The sequence below is a fragment of the Bubalus kerabau genome, chromosome 17, assembly GCF_029407905.1.
Source record: "Bubalus kerabau isolate K-KA32 ecotype Philippines breed swamp buffalo chromosome 17, PCC_UOA_SB_1v2, whole genome shotgun sequence".
In the NCBI taxonomy this organism is placed as follows: domain Eukaryota; kingdom Metazoa; phylum Chordata; class Mammalia; order Artiodactyla; family Bovidae; genus Bubalus; species Bubalus kerabau.
Window position 1 is genome coordinate 55,829,933 of NC_073640.1, and position 11,143 is coordinate 55,841,075.

The following is an 11,143-nucleotide window of genomic DNA, read 5'->3' on the forward strand; positions in this document are numbered from 1 at the left end:
TGACTGCAGCTGCCACTTGGCCACCAGCTAGAGAACAGCTGGCCAGGGCTGTAGAACAGCTGAGAATCATTACGATGTTCCTCCCTCACTAAAAATAAACTGTGCACATTTTCTCAAAGAGATTTCCTGACCACCTCTGTTATAAATTCACTCCCCTAATTGAACTTGCCCATAGGACTGTTCTGCTTTATAGTACTTAGCACATTATGTCATTAAATATTTATTGGTTATACCAATTGATAGTTTAACAATTATCTCCATGATAGGGCTTCCCAGGGGGCTCCAGTGGTAAAGAATCCACCTTCCAAGCAGGAGATTCTGGTTCAGTCCCTGAGTTGGGAAGATCCTCCGGAGAAGGAAATGGCAACCCCCTCCAGTATTCTTGCCTGGGAAATTCCATGGACAGGGAGCCTGGTGGGCTACATACAGTCCATGGGGTCACAAAGAGTTGGACACAACTTAGCAACTCACCAACAGCAACATCTCCATGTTAAATGTCAGCCCCATGATAGCCAGACCTGTATCTGCTACACAGTATGTGCTCAATTAAATGTTTGTTGAATGAATGAATGAGAGACTAAAACCACACCACTAGGAAAATTCAAAAGCTCAGAAATGAAAGCACTGACTGAGTCTCCAGCCTTCTCTAAGTTGGAGTTTAACAGGAATGACAACCTGAGTTGAACTCCTCTCACTCTGTCTCTCTATCAGAAAAAAATAAAAAGGTCAGGCATCTTGAGGCCCCTCCCCTAACCCCACGTGGAGGGTAAACGATCATCTGGCTGTAGCAGAAGAGCCCACTCTCAGCAATTGTGGTAGCAGTTACCCTCAGAGTCCCAGAATTCATTCTCTCCTCCCTCTGTAATAACCAAATCTTCAGTTTCAGCTGGGCACATGATGTCCAAGGGGAAAGAAAAACAACCTTGTCAGTAAAATGTGTAAGGGTTATGTGTGACTTGCAGAACATGCCCTTCAGGTGAAGGAGCATCTTCTCCTGTTGGCAGGAATGAGAATGTGATGACTGGAACCAAGCAGATATATAGGATCAGGAGGCGACCATCTCACATGGAGGAGGACAGAGTGGCAAGTGTGAAGTGTGCCAAACCCAGCTTGTGCTGGCTCACAAGAACTTACTTTGGGAAATTCCCCAGCAGTCCAGTGGTTACGACTCTGGGCTTCTACTGCAGTGGGCTTGGGTTCAATCACTGATCAAGGAACAGATCTCATATGTCTCAGGGCAAAAAAAAAAAAAAAAAAAAACACACACACACAAAAAAAAACCCCAGAAAACATAAAACAGAAGCAATATTGTAACAAATTCAATAAAGACTTAAAATGGTCCACATCAATAATCTTAAAAAAAAAAAAAAACTTACTGTGTTCATCTCTTCCTAACTCTACATTCAATGATGACATGTTGGTAGACTGAAATCAATTCTTATAGTGATATTTGCACCAAGGAAATTGGGAATTACTACAAATCAGGAAATTTTTTTCCAGAGAGATAATTTACCAACCCTCCACTGAAAAACAGATATCTGGAGATTTTGTGAAGCTATTCAACTAGCCCTGTCTTAAACACATGTCCAGTTCCTTTTACATGAAAGAAGAAACAAAAGTCTATCTTGCCGAAGCCAATCTTGTTTTAGTTCCATTGTTTTTTGCAACCCAGTTTATTCCTTTTTTAAAATATTTATTTGTTTGGCTGTACCAGGTCTTACTTGCAGCATGTGAGATCTTGTTCCCTGACCAGGGATTGAACTTGGGTCCTCTGCATTGGGAGCTCAGAGTCTTAGCCACTGGACCACAAGAGAAGTCCCAACCTGGCCTACTCCTAATGGATATATCTAACCCTAAGATTTAAGCCATAAAGTCAAATATTTAAATGCCACTTGGGGGACTTCTATGGTGGTCCAGTGGAAGACTCTGACTTCCAGTGCAGGGGACAAGGATTCGATCCCTGGTCAGGGAACTAAGATCACACATGCCTCAAGGCAGTTAAACCCATACGTCACAACTAGAGAAACCCACGCACCACAAGGAAGGATCTCAAGGGCCACAACTAAGATGTAACACAGACAGATAAGTAATAAATGTTAAAACAAAATAATAAATAAATTCCACTTGGCAAAACAGAGATTGAGTGGCTGGAAGAGAGCCTGTGACCATATATAGGCTTGAATGAATTGGGCCACGATGAAAGTGTGAGACAGGAACAAAGAAAATAATATGCCAACTTCCCATGGTGGCAGTGGGCGGGGGGTGGGCAGGCTGGGGAATGCAACTATCAGAAACAAGAAAGAACTGAGAATCCCACACCTGGTTCTGGTTTTCTGGCTCTGATTGTGTAGATGTTCTGTATCCAGACAAAAGAAAGATAAAAACAAAGACAAACTGGAACTTTCCTTCTCTGGGCAGGAATTCTCTCCCTCCCGGGCAGCCACATCTGCCAATGATGAGCTCAGTGTCCATAGGCAGAAGCAAGGAAGGAAGACTAGACTAGATGTGGGGTAGAAGGAGAGGGCAGAGAGAAAGCTGAACTGCCTTCAGATTAGAGGAGACTCAAAGAGGAGCAGAAACTGATGAGACAAGGTTACCTCCAAGATCTGTCCCAAACTCGCAGCTCATCCTCTCAACCTGCTCTTCTCCCAGGGATCCCCCATCTTGACAGGATATAAGCTTGGCAGAGACCCCAAATCACTGAGGCTTAAACAGGATAGAAGGGGACTTCCCTTGCAGTCCAGTGGTTAAGAATCCACCTTGCAGGGGACCTAAGTTCCATCCCTGGTCAGGGAGCTAAGATCCTACATGCCAAGAGGCAACTAAACCCACATGCCACAACTAGAGAGCCTGTGTGCCAAAACTTAAGCTCCAGTGCAGCCAAAAATAAATATTTAAAAGGAAAAAAAGGAAAGATTCCATGCTGCCAATGCAGAAGTCATGGGTTCAATTCCTGGTCAGGGAACTAAGATTCTGTATGCCACATAGCATGGCCAGAAAAACAAAGCAAGATAGAAGTGGGTTTCTCTCTCATGTAACAGTCCTGATGGATGCAGCCAAGAATGGCATAGAAGCTGTGCTTGGTGACGTCATCCAGGAGCCCTGGTTTCTTTACCTTGTGGTCTAGCCATCCCCAGGGTGTTAAACAGTCAGAATAATGCATGACCAAGTCCCCATTCCAGCCAGAAGGAGGTGGCAATGTTGGAGACAGTCTCACTGCCTTCCTTTGATGGCACAACCATCAAAGGTGACATGAGAAGTTTCTCACATCACTTGTACTCACATTCCAGGGGTCAGAACTTGGTCACATGACCCCACAAGACTCTACTGTTAATTTGTTGTTGTTGTTCAGTCGCTCAGTCATGTCTGACTCTTTGCGACCCCATGGACTGCAGCACACCAGGCTGCCCTGTCCTTCACTATCTCCTGGAGTTTGCTCAAACTCATGTCTATTAAGTCGATGATGCCATCCACCCATCTCATCCTCTGTTGCCCCCTTCTCCTCATGCCCTCAATCTTTCCCAGCATTAGGGTCTTTTCTAATGAATCAGCTCTTCGCATCAAGTGGCCTAAGTATTGGAGCTTCAACTTCAGCATCAGTCCTTCCAGTGAATATTCAGTGTTGATTTCTTTTAGGATTTCCCGGTTTGATCCCCTTGCTATCCAAGGGAATCTCAACAGTCTTTGCAGCATCACAGTTTGAAAGCCTCAATTCCTCAGCACTCAGCCTTCTTTATGGTCCAACTCTCACATCTGTACATGACTACCGGAGAAAAACCATAGCTTTAACTGTTTACTTTGTTGGCAAAGTGAAGTCTCTGCTTTTTAATATGCTGTCAAGTTTTGTCATAACTTTCCTTTCAAGGACCAAGCATCTTTTAATTTCATGGCTGCAATCACCATCCACAGTGATTTTAGAGCCCAAGAAAATAAAGTCTGTCAGTTTCCATTTTTTCCTCTTCTATTTGCCATGAAGTGATGCACTGTTAATTACCCGCTCACATCTCTAGTCTCACTTTGCCCCCTTGTCGCCCCTCTCCAGCTGCACCGTCTTTAGTCAGGGCTGGATAACTGCTGTAACCAATATCTCCAAAATGTCAGCAGTGTGACCCAATAAAAGCGTATCACCCACTCATACCATAGTTCACTGCAGGTCACTGAGGACACTGTCCCTACACAGTCATTCCCGAACCTACTATGCTTCTAGCCTGAGTCTCTGCCCTGCTCTGGGTCATATGACCATAGTACTATGAGAGATTCTGAGAAATTAAATCTTCCTGAGCTCCTGGAAATAAGAGGAAATAGGTTTAGGGGAACAGCTAGCCAGTTGTACTTAACGCAGTGCTCGCATGTCACCAGTCGTTTGCACGTGCTATTTTCTCTGCCTGGAAAGTTTCTTCACCTTTCTTCAACCAGTTAATTCCTAGTCATTAAAAAAATCTCAACTCAGTCACCACCACCTGCCTGGATTTCACTCCCCCACCCAGGCTTCCCTGGTGGCTCAGAGGTTAAAGCGTCTCCTGCATTGCAGGCAGACGCTTTAACCCTGGATCGGGAAGATCCCCTGGAGAAGGAAATGGCAACCCACTCCAGTATTCTTGCCTGGAGAATCCCATGGACGGAGGAGCCTGGTGGGCTACAGTCCACGGGGTCGCAAAGAGTCAGACACAACTGAGCGAGTTCACTTCAGTTCACTTCACTCTAGCTGCACACACCCAGGAAATCCCTCTTCAATAGTCATCACAAGTTCCCACCTTAGGGACTTCCCTGGAGGTTCGGTGGTTAAGATTCTGCTTTTCTTCTGCAGGGGGTGCAGGTTGGTTTCCTGGTTGGGGAACTAAGATTCCACATGCTACACAGTGTGTGGCCGGGGGAGGTGGGGGAAAGTTGCCGATTTATAAGTGTTTGGGTGACACTTTGACAATGTCTGTCTCCCTGGTCAAGAATGAAGTCCCAAAGGGCAGGAACTGTGTCTCCCTTGGCTCAGCATCTTGCCCTCAGAAACTACAGTAATGCCAGGCCATGATGGGCACTCAATAAACACCTGCTAAAGGAATCAATGAATGGATAGAAGACAGTGAAACACTTTTTGAGCCCCCAAAGTTCTGCGGCATGGAGCAAAACACTAATGTAGTTCTTTTCTGTCCTCATGTGGTGAACCAAGGCATCCAGGATCTCAGAGAAGGCGAATAAACAAACCCAAATGCATAGGGAATGCCTAACTATAATTTCCAGCCATCATTTCTCTCCCTAACTCTTATTTTTCACATCTATTTGCCAGGGATGACAAATACATTTCTTCTTAACTACCATTTTTTTTTTTTAAAGTTATCATTGTTTTAATTCCCAGTGTCTTTTTCTTTCTTTCTTTCTTTGTGGCTGTGCTGGGTCTTCACTGCCGTGTGGGCTTTTCTCTAGTTGTGGCAAGCAGGGCCGACTCTTTGTTGCAGTCCATGGGCTTCTCAGAGCTGTGGCTTCTGTTGTTACCAAGCCTGGGCTCTAGAGCACCCGGGCTTCAGTAGTTGCCGTTCCCAGGCTCTAGAGCACAGGCTCAGTAGCTGTGGTACTTAGTTGCCCCACAGCATATGGGATCTTCACAGACCAGGGATCGAACCCATGTTTCCTAAACTGTTAAAGGATTCTTTACCACTGAGCCATCAGGGAAGCCCTCAACTGCCATTGTTGATACACTGGCAGTGGGTCCTCCAAGATCAGTATTAAGAATTCTGGGAACCTACTCACGCTCCCCAGGAAGGAATGCCTGCGCTGATCGTTGACACCTGCTGAGAGCTTGGGCATGAGAGTGATGTCAGCAACCCCATATTTGCTTCTGCTGCTCATCAGCCAGGTGTCACATTCTCTGTACTCTCTGATGGGAACCAAAAGAATTTTAGGCTTACTCAGAGTATACTATGAGTCACAATTACAGAGGCACAGCAACATTTCTGAGCTATTTTAACAATGTCTGACACATTCATTGGGCCAAGAAATATGTGGTGAGCACCATCTGTGTGATAGGCTCGTGCTAGAGGCCAGCGATACTGCCATGAACAAGACAGACTTGGTCTCTTCTTAATAGTTTACAAATTCAGTCTCCAGCATCCAGCCCATTTCTTGCCCAAATTCTCAGCCTTCCCCCCTCCCCAACTTCCAGCCCACCCTCAATTTCTTCCCTCTTTCAAACACAGTCAAAGGCTCTTCCTCAAGTTCTCTCAAGCTCACTCTCTACCTATCTGTCATATACACCGACACAAGTCAATGAGTAGTGAAAGTGAAAGTTGCTCAGTTGTGTCTGACTCTTTTCGACCCCATGGACTATACAGTCCATGAAATTCTCCAGACCAGCATACTGTAGTGGGTAGCCTTTCCCTTCTCCAGGGGATCTTTCCAATCCAGGGATCTAACCCAGGTCTCCTGCATTGCAAGTGGATTCTTTACCACCTGAGCCACACAAGTCAATGAGTAAGTTTTGTCTAAATTACAGTAATTACAGAAAACATAATTGTATATGCTAGAGCAAGAAAGAGGAATTAAGGTTATATAACAATCAGAGATCAAATAATCACTAAAGTCATTCATTCATTCATCCAGCACGCCTTCCTCTGTCCACTGATATTGAATCCTGTGCTGGGCAGTACTGGGGACCCAGAGGTGACCATCACAGCCACGCCCCTGTCATCCCAGGGCTCACAGTTCACTGGGGGAGACAGAACCATGCCCAGATAGTATCAACCCAGAGTAGTTGGAGCTGGGACATGAGAACCTAGAGAGGGCTCCTGATCCAGTCTGGGGCTCTAAGAGGTCATTTTGTGGGAGGGGTCAGCTGTATTGGAGAACACATTAAGATGATTAACAACAAGAGCAGCCATATATCCTGAAACTGATATTTACCAGACATTGTACTGAAGGGCTTTAACACATCATTTCCCCAAACCCTGGAAAGTAGATGTTATTATTAGTTCCATTTTACAAGATGAGGAAGTTGAATTGTCACTGCCGAGCTATCAGTTACACAACCTGGGTTCTGCCTCCGTGGAACTTTACAGCCCAGCAGGTGACAGATCCATCCCTCGAGAGTGATAACTCAGAGTGGGCAAGGCTGAGCTCAGGGGGCTCAGGGAGACCTGAGGAGGGGTAACCCAGCCTGGGGAATCCAGGAAGGCTTCCTGGAGGAGGGGGTGGCTTGACCTGAAGTGGGAGCCATTAACTAGTGAAGACCAGAGGGAAAGTCTTCTGGCCTGAAGGTGAATAAATATGGTTTGCTTAAAAGGATTACAAGGGTTTCCGTCTGGCTGACACATAAAGGGGGAGTGGAAGAGCCTTTGATCAAGGGCCAGGTCATGCAGGAACTAGTCAGCTAGGATTTAGAACTGGGACTTGTTCCCGCGAATGCCAGGAATGCATCAAAAGCTGTTTCTGATGAGTCATCTGTGGGCAGAGGAAGGGCAGGAATGTTTCATTTCCTTCCTCGGGGGAGCGAGAGGACTGTGGGATTTGGAAGGGAAGGATAGAGGGGAACAACCATTGCGAAGCACCTGCTGCTGCTGCCTCTGCTGCTGCTAAGTCGCTTCAGTCGTGTCCGACTCTGTGCGACCCCATAGACGGCAGCCCACCAGGCTCCCCCGTCCCTGGGATCCTCCAGGCAAGAACACTGGAGTGGGTTTGTGAGACACCAGTACATCCCAAATAGAAGTGAGGTCAGCGGGGCTGGTGGGAGGTGAGAGGGAGGAAGTGAGTGCTCTGGTAGCCCTTGGGGAAGGGCAGGAAAGTGGTTTTTATTTGGGGGTTTCTCTGTCAGCTTTTCCTGCCTAGCCTCGGAGTACAGAAGATGAAAGCTTTGCCCTCACCCACCCCAGCCCCCCATTCTCTGTCCCAAACCGCAAAGAGGGCAGGACAACAGGGCACGTCACTGCTATTTTCCACATGAGGAACATGAGCTTTATTATCTGCCATGAGGTCCTCGTCCTGCACAGCACTGAATGACTCTGCTGCCCAAGACTGTCATTCGTAACCAGGGTGCACGGCAAGGCCATACAAGGTGGCCTCCCAAGCCCCAGGACGTCAGTAATAACTGCTGCCATTTGTCAGAGCAGCAAAATAAATAACCTTTTTATCCATATAACTTATTTAACCATCACTCTATGTTTTGGGGAGCTCCTGTTTTCCAGATGAGAAAAAGGAGGCAAGAAAATCCATACAGGTTGCCTAGGATCACCAGCTGTTAGTTGGTGAAGGTGGGATTTGAACCAAGGGAGTCGCATTCAGGAGCCCCCACCGAATCATTGCTGTCTCACCTTCTTCCATTCTCCCCCGCCCCCATTGCCTCTGTCTCCCTCTCTCCCTTTCTCCCCTGCCCCTTCTGCCACTCCCCCTCCCTCTTTTTCTCTTTTTCCCTTCCAACCCTCCCACCCTGCCTCCAGGTCCCTACATCAAATCGTCTAGGACAAAACTTCACATCTGAGATTGTAAAAGCTTCAGTTCACTACCACAGGATTCCCTGGGTAGGAAACACTGCCGCGTTCCTAGCTGGCTGGAAAGAGTACTGAATGACACCTAGCCAGTATCCTCCAAAACCACAAATGTGCATGTGATTTGACCAGGCAAATCAGCTTCTAGGAACCTAGGGAACTGATACTGTCACAGGCGTGGGAAATGGCGTGGACATGGTCACTCATCAGAGGATAGTTTGCAAATGCAAAGAGTGGGAAACACCCAAAGGGCTCATCTGCTGAGGACAGGTTCACAATTTATTGTGGGTTCATGCATTGGAATGCTGCATAGCTGTGAATGAAAGAACCAATGAATGAATGAATGAATGCTGTGTCCTTGCCTAGAAAGATCACCAAGATGTGTTGCTAGGTAAAAAGCAGGAAAAGGCAGAACAATGCTACTATTTATTTTTTTTCAATGTGGGAGGAAAGAATAAGGAAATTATGTATACGGAATATATATAATATTTATACATGTATATAAGGAAATATGCATATGTATGTATATATAAGGAAAATACACACATATACAAAATAAATTCCTTATATACATAAGAAAAGAATAAGGAAATATGTTCATATTTGCTTAATTATACAAGCTTCCAGGTGATTCTGTTAAAACACAAATCTTATCACATTGGCTCAAAACCCTCCAAAGTCTTCCGATCTCTTAAAATGTCAATGTCTTATCCTGACCTGTTCTTGTGATTGTTCAGTTGCTAAGTTGTGTCCGACTTTTTTCGACCCCATGGACTACAGCACACCAGTCTCTCTTGTCCTTCACTATCTCCAGAGTTTGCTCAGATTCATGTCCATTGAGTCAGTGATGCTATCTAACCATCTCATCTTCTGCTGCCCTCTTCTCCTTTTGCCTTCCGTTTTTCCCAGCATCAGGGTCTTTTCCAATGAGTCAGCTCTTTGCATCAGGTGGCCAAAGTATTGGAGTTTCAGCTATAGCAGCAGTCCTTCCAAAGTATAGTCAGGGTTGATTTTCTTTAGGATGCACTGATTTGATCTCCTTGCAGTCCAAGGGACTCTCAAGAGTCTTCTCCAGCACCACAATGCAAAGGCATCAGTTCTTTGGTGCTCAGTCTTCTTTCTTTATGGTTCAGTTCAGTCCATACATGACTTCTGGAAAAAATATAGCTTTGATTATACAGGCCTTTGGTGGCAAAGTGATATCTCTGCTTTTTAATATGCTGTCAAGGTTTGTCATAACTTTCCTTCCAAGGACCAAGCATCTTTTAATTTCATGGCTGCAGTCACCATCCACAGGGATTTTGGAACCCAAGAAAAGAAAATCTGTCACTGCTTCCACTTTTTCCCCTTCTATTTGCCATGAAGCGATGGGACCAGATTCCATCATCTTAGTTTTTTAATGTCCTTGTCTCCTTCACTTATTCTTCTTCATAGCTTTTACCATCCCCTGGTATATATAGTACCTGTCTACTTTTTTTTTATTATCTTCCTCTCCTCAACTCTCATCCAACCCAGGACCTCCAGGAGGGCAGGAACTTTGTTTCTTGAACATCACTGTATCTTTAGCAGCTAAGAAAGTGAAGCACCTGGGACAGGGCCAAATACAAAGTAGGTGCTCAATCAACATGTATTGATTGAATTAATAAAGAGCCAAGGGCCATGGTGGGAGGGCCCAGGGAGCTGCGAGAGCCAGAGGAGTGTGGTTTCAATGGAACTCCAGACCACTCTCAGGGCTCAGAGGTGGAAAGGGCCTGCAGTCGGGGGCTATCAGGAACCAGACAACTCCTTAACTCCACCCACCCATTCCAGCTGGCACCCATCTCTCTCCATCATGTCCTTGCCTTAGCCATATCCAGACCTGCAACAAGATATTTTATTTGATTAATTTATTTTATTTTGGTTGTGCTGGGTCTTCATTGCTGCACACAGGCTTCCTCTAGTTGGGACTAGACAGGGCTTCTCTTGTTGCAGAGCACAGGCTCTAGGAGCATGGGCTTCAGTAATTGTGTGGTGCGGGCTCAGTAGCTTCTGCTCATGGGCTCTAGAGCACAGGCTCACATGCTGTGGCCAGCATGCTCCGAGGCCTGTGGAATCTTCCCACAGGCTCAAACCCATATCTCTTGCATTGGCAGGAGGATTCTCATCCACTGTGTATGTGTGCTAAGTTGCCTCAGTCGTGCCTGATTCTCTGCGACGCTATGGACCATAGCCCACCAGGCTTCTCTGTCCATGGGATTCTCCAGGCAAGAATACTGGAGGTTGCAATGCCCACCAGGGAAGTCCAGGACATTTTATTTAATTCGAAGATTTTGACAGCCTGAAGCTTTTGGCCTTCCCAAGTATTTAGCGACTCAAAGGGTTTTTCCCTGGGAATACCAGCCACCAAAGGACCTTCCCCTCCTACTGACCCTCACCACATCCTAACCCTATCCCCAAGGCCCTCCCTTTTTTGACCCCATCTTTGACTTCATCCCTAACCTTCACCCCATCCCTGACCCTCAGCCCTGCCTTGACCCCACTTTTCAGCTTCAATAACAGAGCCTCTAGTATCCCCATCGCATGAATTGTTCAGGACCAAGGTTCTAATGGTCTGATTTGAAGCAGAGGCCCCACTCTTGTTGCCAGGAAGTCAGATGTCCAGTGGGGAGAAGACAGAAAGTGGGGTGACTTGGGCC